This window comes from Zonotrichia albicollis, chromosome 5 (genome assembly GCF_047830755.1).
Source record: "Zonotrichia albicollis isolate bZonAlb1 chromosome 5, bZonAlb1.hap1, whole genome shotgun sequence".
Taxonomy (NCBI): domain Eukaryota; kingdom Metazoa; phylum Chordata; class Aves; order Passeriformes; family Passerellidae; genus Zonotrichia; species Zonotrichia albicollis.
Genome location: NC_133823.1, coordinates 42110268 through 42119698, shown reverse-complemented (window position 1 = coordinate 42119698; position 9431 = coordinate 42110268). Strand labels below are relative to the sequence as shown.

At 38.9% G+C, this 9431-nt stretch overlaps 1 protein-coding gene across 1 annotated transcript in view; it reads left to right on the top strand.

Moving 5' to 3' along the window:
* The first annotated feature begins 8614 nt into the window (after positions 1–8614).
* The window catches only part of TRMT9B (tRNA methyltransferase 9B (putative)), a 105845-nt gene continuing 105028 nt past the window's right edge, over positions 8615–9431 (top strand). The window contains exon 1 of the mRNA XM_005483894.4: positions 8615–8746. The gene's annotated coding sequence lies outside the window, so the exon portion shown is untranslated. The remainder of the gene's footprint in view (positions 8747–9431) is intronic.

Here is a 9431-nt window from a genome sequence, read left to right as displayed (position 1 = left end):
CCCGCGGTGTGCCACAGCCGCGGCTCCGCGGAAACACCTGAGCTGCTTTGCCTGAAGTACTCACAGCGGGGAAATGCTCCGGCTGCCCAGGTGTATGCCAGCCTCCAATGAAAGCTTGGAGCCTATTGCATAAGTGTTATGTATTTATAATTATTACAGTGCCTTTTTTTTTTTTAACGTTAGATCGCTGTCATAAATCCAGACGTTTCAGATAAATATAGCAGTACTTTTAAAACCTTCCAAGCGAAGCTTGCACATCAGGAAAATTAATATATGGCTGTATGACGGGAGCAAACTATATTTATCTTCAGCTGTACTCCGTGTGTGGAAGGCTGGAAGACGATGCTAAAGGTTGTTAAGAGAGCTGTAGGCAAAGATGGCGTGATTGGAAATAACCAGACACATCTGCATTTCCATCCAGGTGTTTTGTCTGACCGCAACTATTCTAAGTTTCATCCAGTGGCTTTTAAGTTCCGAAAGTCAAAAAAAAAAAAAAAAGTTATAGTAATTGAAGCATGAGAGGACCATGGGAGTATTTTAAACATTGATAGGAAAGATGGTCTCTTACAGTAATTAATTAAAAAATTGAGTGAGTTAGGAAATTACAGTCTAAGGATCAAAGTAAAATAGATAGCTGCAGTGTGAACTTGAGTTGTGGTGGGAAGTTGTGAATTGCTTTGCATTATTATGAATGATTTTAATGGATTATGGATTCTGGTGTCAGTGTGTCAAGCGTGAGTATTTGACTAGGCCAATTTGGACAAAAGTAAAACTCTGAAAGAAGTACTGTTAAACAGTAGTTTATTTTGCATTTCAGATTAGATTGCTCATGGAAATACAAAAAAAAAAAAAAAATAGGACAAACCCCAAGGGCTTGTGGGATTGGAATTAGGATAGTAAGGTTGTCCTCTAATGGAACAATTTAAAACAGCATAAATGAAAACATGTTTCCACCACTGCCACTTCCAATGATTCCTATAAATGTTCATACATTAGTGATTCAAGCAATGATGAATGCAATCAGTGCAATCAGCTATTTTACATAATTTCCAGTGTAAAGGCACAAAATAGTCATGTCTTTACTGGCATTATCTTGGAGCAGAAGAATTGAGGTGTTTCCTATCATCTTTCTCTTCAAAACTGAAACAGTGAAACAAGGGATTTGAAGTAGGATGGGTGAATAGATGGGTTGGGAGCCTGACATTTTTTATTGCTCTCACCTGTTGTAGAAATATCTGGTATCTGGGAGATTATTTACAAGGAAGCTAGAGAATATATTAACCTCCTCCTTAGTCTCTGGGCATTACTTTTTATCCCTGCTGGGCCCAGTTAGACTGTGATATTACCCAATGTTGGCAGTCTTATATCTTTGAACTACAGTTGATTCTTTGAGCTTTGGTTTTGGTGCATTATTCCACCTTTGGCATATTTAACTAAGCAAGAAAACAACCCTCAAATTTCAAGTTTTTCCACTGTGTTACCATCAGGATGTGATAGTTATGTAAGAGAGGAAGAAAAGACATTTTCAAGCTTAGATAACATGCAGCTCCACCACCACTCCATTAAAATAGCACACTCAAAAATCCTTTCCCCCTCCCCAGCTTGTAGGGTCAGATAAATGATATTTTAAAACAACAAAGCCTTGCCATTGCACAGTTCATGTGGGCCATTCTAAGAAAGACTTCAGGGACTGTCCTTTCCCTTCCTGCTGTAGAGCAGTATTGTACTGCTGGTGTTGGAAGCTGGTGGTTCTCATTCAGAAAGGTGCCTGCAAAGCACTGTGCCTTCAGTACAGCGGGGTAGAAGTAATTCCTTTCTTATGCTTTTCAAGGATTTTGGTTGGATTTTTTTCCAAGCAATTCCTGTATGAGTAATGTGTGCAACCCAATTAGACATGAGATGACAATAAAACAGTGGTTTAAGTTGTATTTGACCCTACTTTAGATAAATTAGGCACAATGATTCTGATTCAAGGTCTTCAGAAATCAACAGCAGTATAAACAAAGTAAAGCAAGACCAACCCAGATTAGGGAACATGCAGTGGACCTAAAAAGTAATACCTACATGCTGAAAATCTGGAGCCAAGCCCCATTTTTACAGGCTCTAGGCAAATACCCCACAAAAAAGTAGTTAACCCAAAGGATGTAGTTGTATTCTAAGAGAAATAATGGCTTTCTGGCTGTTTCTCCTCTTTTTCTTTGAAGGTAGATGCTACTTAGCCAGCTGTTGTAATTTTTTGTAAAGATATGTGTAGCAAAGGCAAAATAAATAATTGGAGAAAGATTAGATTAGGCAAATAAGAGTCATACTTAAGAAAATCATAATATTCCTGAAAACTATTTGTTCTACCAAGAAACACTTACATATAATTTCTTCTAGGGGAAAAAAAAAAAACCAACAAAAAAGGAAATATCAAGCCATATTGAAAATTCTTGAATGGCTTTTGAAGACCTTACCTGATAATGTTTGAGTTCCTTCAGCCTTGGTTAAGAAATAGTGTTCAGAACTAACTATGATTTGTTTTGGTTTTGGTTTTCATTGTTGTTAAGTAGAATTTTGTGGCTCTAGTGAGATAGTTCTGGCAGAGAGATTTTCAAATGGAAAAATCCTCAGCATCAGTGCAGTAAAACAGACACTAATCCTTGTTTGTGCCACGCAATGGTGGGCAAAAGTTGCTTTTGATTTTTTTTTTTTTAAGTTAGGAGTGGTCAAAAAGCTGCATTTGCAGCTTGGCCTCAAAAGTTAGTTATGGTGAGCTGAACAGGGCTGGACTGTCAGGAGTACTGTGGCCAGGAGGACCAGGGCAGGGATTGTCCCCCTGTACCTGGCACTGCTGCCACACCTCGAGTGCTGTGTCCAGTTTTGGGCCCCTCCCTACAAGAAGGACATTGAGGTGCTGGCACAAGTCCAGAGTAGGACAATAGAGCTGGTGAAGGTCTGGAACATAAGTCCTACAAGTAGCTGAGGGTACTAGAGTTTGTCCCAGAGACTAGTCTTTCCAAAAAGAAAAGAATTTTAAATGAACAAGATTTATTTTAGATTCTTTCTTTTGGCAAAGGCAAGAATTCTAGCATTTTTATGAAATGTGTTAAATGCAGTGACTTCTGCTGCACAAAACCAGGTTTTAGCTGTCTAAATAAACTGCTAATTAACAAACAGTCAAATGCTCGTTGGGATTTCCCTTCAGTTCAGCATGAAATCTGAATTCTGCTTCATAGCCTTATAGTATGGCAATTGCCAGTGGATAAAGGAAAAGGCTGTGGATGTGGTCTGCCTAGACTTTAGTTAAACCTTTCACACTGTTTCCCACAGGCTTCTCCTGGAGAAGCTGCCTGTTCATGGCTTGGACAGGTGCACTGTGTTCCTGGCTGGAAAGCTTTCTGCATGCCAGGCCCAGAGAGTGGAGTTGAACAGAGTGACATCCACCTGGCAGCCAGTCCCTAGTGGGGCTCCCCAGGGCTCAGTACTGGGACAGGTTTGGTTTCATGTTTTGATCAATGCTCTGGGGGTAGGGGTCAGTCTCTTCTCCAAGAAACAAGCAATAGAATGAGAAAATGGCCTCAAGTTGCCCAAAGGGAGGTATAAATTGGCTGTAGGGAAAACTTTCCTTACTGAAAGGGTGGTCAAGCATTGGAACAGGCTGCCCCAAGCAGTGGTGGACTCACCATCTATGGAGGGGTCTAAACCAGATGTAGATGAGCCAGTTAGGAATGTGGTTTAGTGGTAGCCTTAGCAGTGCTGGGTTAACAGCTGGACTTGATCTCAAAAGTCTTTTCCACGCTAAATGATTCTGTGGTTCTATGCCCTCATTTTTGGTTGAATTACAGTTTTGGAGGTGTCTGCCCACTTTGTCAAGAGAGCCCTGAGGAGCTCACTCCTGCTGGGTGATTTTGCATATGGGGCAGTGCCACCCAGAACCCAGGAGATACTGGTCCCCTTCCTCTTTCCCAGTTACCAGAATGCTAGTTTGTGGTGCTGACAAGTCTCTTCTCACCTCCAAAAACAACTGTTTTATGTCTTAACCAGAGACTTTTTGTTTTCAGTAGAACCAATGACACTTCTGAGATTTGTCTGTATGAGATTTCTTTCACTTTCATGATGATGATGATGATGGCAGCAATACTTGTCTTAAAAATACAAATGACAAAGGTTGACCTTGGGGGTTAAATGTAGAGTGTATAAAAGGAATGAAAGTTTAGAGCAGATTTTAACTAAAGAGATAAAGTCTCATCTAGGGAGGCTGAGCTAAGTTTCCAAATGTGACAGAACTGACAGCCATGACCGTCAGATGATCTGGGAAGAAAATCTGGGACACTGGCTGAAGATCAGCAAGCACAGTATTGCTTACAAGAATGAAGAAAGAGGCATTCACCAATTATAGACTGTGAAGCTACCTCAATGGTACATTGGGGATGTAGAACACAGTTTTGAGTGCAAAACTAATGAGAGACATGAAGCTAACATAAATACCATAACACATAACCCTTGAATTTACTTAACATAGACTAAAGTCAACCTAGCTAAGTCTGCTTTTGTTCTTGTAATGGAAATTATATTTTGTAGACAGTCAGTGCTCAGGCTCTCATCTCTTAGGACTCGAGTAAAGCAGATGATGTAATGAGCCACATGGAGAATTTTGACTAAAACAGAGTAAGGTGGAATTGCTAAATAGCTGGCAGGTCCTAAAGATCCTGTTAAAAGCCTATGGAAATGGATCATGAGATAGGAAGAGCTTCCTGTCTGGAACACACTTCAAATGCATTTTCTGAGGGTCAGCTTTAGTACTAATTTTAGTTGATATTTTCATCAGTGACCCTGGCACAAAAAGACAGGAAATTGATCTTTTGGTTTGGCAGCAAGTAAGAAAGTGATGTCAATAAACTGAGGAGAAAAATGTCAGACAGAAAGAAACCAACGTGCGTGACTACTGGGATAGTAGGAATGGAAGAATTGTAGTCATGCAAGTGTCAAACCATGTACATCTATTAAGAAAAAATATTGCTAGATCCTGAGAGTTTATTAATGGGAAGTGATAAAAGGTGAGAAAGAACAGGAAGTTATAAAAAAAAAACCTGATACAAACCAGGACTTTGTTTTTCCTTTTGAGATAAGGAATTACTCATTGTGTTGTACGTGACTCTTGTGAGCAGAGTCACACAATAGACAGTTCTGGTCAGGTTATTTGTAAAAAAAGAGGAAGTATAACTAGCTGAAAGAAGAAAAGGATAATTTGGAACAGATTTACTGTACAACAATAATTGGAGAAATGCTTGCTTCCCCCACTGTCTTGCCAAAATGAGGATTGAGAGGAGACATGATTGCCCTATGTAAGTGATTTATGAGAACAAATAGCAAGTGACACATAAGAAAAATTAGGAATTAAATTACTAAAAGAAATTCAGGTTAGGAGAATACTTCTTAGAATCTGAAGTAACATTATGGGATGGTTTCTGAGAAACAGTGGGAGGATTTACACGCTGTCAAACAGTGCTTGTTAATGCCAGGACAGGGATTATGTGGCATGCTAAGCTGTTATAGCAAGGGACTGAGTTCAGTCTGAAGAACAGAAAACAGTTAATCAGTAGGAAACAAGTTAGTAAACAGAAGAATAATTGACAAATTGCTATCTAAACTTTTCAACTATCAAGTCCACCCCTTAGTCATTGTTACACAGTGAATGTTTCAGTGTCTCTCATCTCAGCAGGGCAATGAAGGAATGGTTGCAAACTCAAAAGGACCACAATTGAAATATCCCCCAGGTCCTTGCAAAAGATACAAACTCACTTAGGGTTGAAGACTTTGGAGAAGTGTGAGGGAAGGAGAGGGAACAACCTCTTCCTTTGAAAGACAGCAGGAATAAGGCATCCTAACCCTCTGCTCAGGTTAGGATACCCAGCACACTGGCAGGACCGACAGAGAAAGCAGCTGCTGTCAGTGCAGCAAAATATCCATACCCACCTCGTGGAGCCATAGAGAGGCGTGTTAGCCACTACTTCCATGGTTGCCAAAATTGGGTGGGGAGAGAAAGCAGCAAAATCCAAGTTTAGCCACCTTGAGCTTTCTCTAGTAGCACTCCAGAGAGGAAGTGCTCATGGCTGCTGCCCTGCCTCTGCAAACCATGCATGGCACTGGGAACTTCCCAGGGATCGTGACTATTTAAACCATTACCTTTTGCTGTTCTCACTTCTTTTAGCTGAATTGGGCATGTTCCACTTCAGGTGGATCCAGTGAAGGACAGAACAGGCCATGCTTTTATACCTTTGGTGATTGCTCTATGTGGGAAAAGACCAGTTGAGCTGAGGTTGAATCCTCTTATGGGAAATGAGCTTATTACTACTGATAAAATTTTTGTTAAATACCATTTAGTTATTTTTTAAAAATCCATACACAAGAAACTGGCAAAACTCCGGTATAAACGGCCCTGTGAAAATGGCCATGTCAAATACTTTTCTGAGACATTTGACATCTATCTAATAACATTTTTTGTAATTGTTTCAGAAGAAAAGTGTGCAACATAACCTGCAAACAGTTTATACATAGTCATGCCTTCCACTTGTTAACTGCTGGGGAACAGTTTCAGAGTGCTTCACATTATAAATTGTTACTTATTTACCATGCCAGTTGGTGACCAAGGTAGCTTATGTGAAATGGATTTGCCGTTTCTATTACTGTTTTCCAGTGAAACATTTTCTCAAATTAAAAGAAAAAGAAAAATTACCCATCCATCAGGAAGGCAATGCTTTGTAGAAGAGTATTTATTCAGATAATTTGACAAAACATGGGTAAGTTTTTATGAGAAGCTTTTTCCAAATATGCATGAAGACAGCACTGGTGGTTTCTCTATATTTCCAGAATAGCTGTACCATGGGACTAGTCCCCACATGCCTCTGATCTGGTAAAATCCCTGTTGTGGAACAGAGGAAACTGATTTTGGGAAATCCATTTCTTGTCAAAGGTCAGCTCCTGGCTCCATAGCAAAAGCCTTCTGCCATGTGTCTGTAGCTGCAGTTAAAAAACTTCCAAATTCCTACTGAATCAGCAACCAGGACCTTGCAGTTCTGGCTTCCAAGCCTCCTCACATAAAAACATGATATGCAAAATTAGTAATGATATATACATATTAGAGAAAATCAAGTTTTTCTTGAGAATCTACTGTAATTTCCAACTTCTAAAAGCAGATCTGTTTAGAAAAACTTTTTTACTTTTTCATCCATGAATAAAAATATTTTGCCTCAGCTTTATGGTATTTATTTTTTCCTAAAGTAGTTAAAAGTCATTAAAATTGATGCTTGATGTTTGAGTCACTTCAGCCCTGGCTAAGAAATAATGCTCAAAACCAACTTGGTTTTGTTTTGTTTCAGTTTGTTCTGTGTTGCTTAGTAGACTTTTGGGGCTTTAGTGAGATAGTTCCAGCAGAGAGATTTTTTAATGGAAAAATGCTCAGCATCACTGCAGTTAAACAAACACTAAAACACTAACCCTTGTTTGTGCAACACAGTGGTAGACAGAAATTGGCTTTGAATAATTTTTAGTTAAGAGTGGCCACAAAGCTGCGTTTGCAGCTTGGTCTCAAAAGCTAATTTGAGCTGAACAAAGCTAGACTGCTACCACTATCTCTAGCATTACTGTGCAACGCTGCAGTGTGAATTTTCCAAGGGATCTTAATTCCCTTTGAGAAAATTTGAGCTATCAATTCTCAGTACTTTTGAAAGAAACCAGCCCAATAGTATGTCATTTAGTTACACAGTAATTATGTATTTGTCTCACTAGTATGAGACAAAATGACCAAACGTTGGATAAATAGTTAACTACATGTTAGAAAGATAAAGATCTCATTAAAAATAAAAAGGGAGGCAAAACATAATAGGATCTAAAATACTTAGGTAAAGACAGAGAGAGAGTTTATCAGCTTGATCCAATAAGGGACTTAAATACCTAAGGCAAGGTTTATGGAGAATTCAGGTTCCTAAGTCAAAAAATGAGATCAACAGCTCATGCAGCTGCTGCCTAACCCAGGAGTGCCTAAAATCACCAGGCTCTTCCTTGATTGTAATCTATATCTTTAGAGTGTCTCAGATTTTACTTTTGTGCACAGTCAGTGTGCAGCAGCTAGAGTTCAGGCACTTATTTCACGTTCAGCCATTTGCAGTCCTTGGCTGAAAAGTTCAAGGATGCTCTTCTGTCAGTGTACACAGGCCACACCAGGCACAGAGTCACATTCTGAAATTTGTTCTATTTGCTTGCTTTTAACATGAAAATGGGAGAGGTGGAATAACCTTTTATTTAACAATCTCTCTGTTAGATTATTGATACAAGGATAATTCTTGCACATCGTTTCTGTTCCTACAGACTGCAGAATTCTTTGCTTCATTATGGCATGACTTTTAACAGGAACAGGACAGGATTGTCTTTGTTTTCAGGAGCCCTGTCTCTTGCTGGGTAGGATCACTTTTCTGCCCCGTGTTGATTTGCATCTTTTGTGTTTAATGGAGAAACACAGACAATGGGTTGCTGTATAGGAGGCGCTTGTTTTCTCATTTCCTTCTGTTATCCTGGCTGTGATTTAACAGAATACTGCAAGCCCTGCTCCTCATTCCTTTTTCTTTTTTTTTAACAGAATGGTAATTGGATCCTACAGTTAGGAGGACTCTAAGCTGTGAATTTTAAGCATGCTGTGTTATCTGTGTTGTGGCCTGACTTAAGTTTCTAAGGAATTGCAATAATGCTGCTGCATTTCTGGGGTTTGGTAAGTCTGGTAATTACACTTTGAAACTGTGGAACTGACTATCCTGAAAACACTAATAAGTGGAGTCTCTCATTTCCCTGTTTTCCTGTTCATCATATTTTCTCTTTTCCCTTATGTGATAATATGTGGTTGTAGATTCTAAAGTGTAGCTGAATGCTTCTACATGTGCAAGGCAACAAACTTAAAAATGTGATCGAGAAGGTCTTATTTTAAATTATTCCAGCTTTAAAAAGTAACTTAGCTCCAGATATGACATGAATCATATTTGTCTTTTCTTCAGGAAGAGAAACCTTGGACTGATCAGACTCTTTCCTTCAGCCATTGTTGCTTGGTAGGAGAGGTGCATATAATCTACAGATTTATAAAATAGCTAAATATTCACTGGAAAATGTGCTCCTATTAATATAAATTATAATTGTTCAAAGAGCAATGCACTTACAGTGTGAAGTACTAAATTTAAAGAGATGAAGTGCAGGAGCTCTTAGTGCAGAACTGTAACTGAATAATGAACAGAAATTGAAATAATAGCAAAGGAAATACTAAAAAGGCTTCAATTAAAGAAGGCTTTTTTTATTATTAAACTTGCTCATTAAGGAAGTGTGCAAAAAGCAAATAAGTCAGCATTTTTAATGTTTATCAGTATGCTTTCCTTCAGCTGAAGGTTGTTTGCTTACAGTCATGTTGA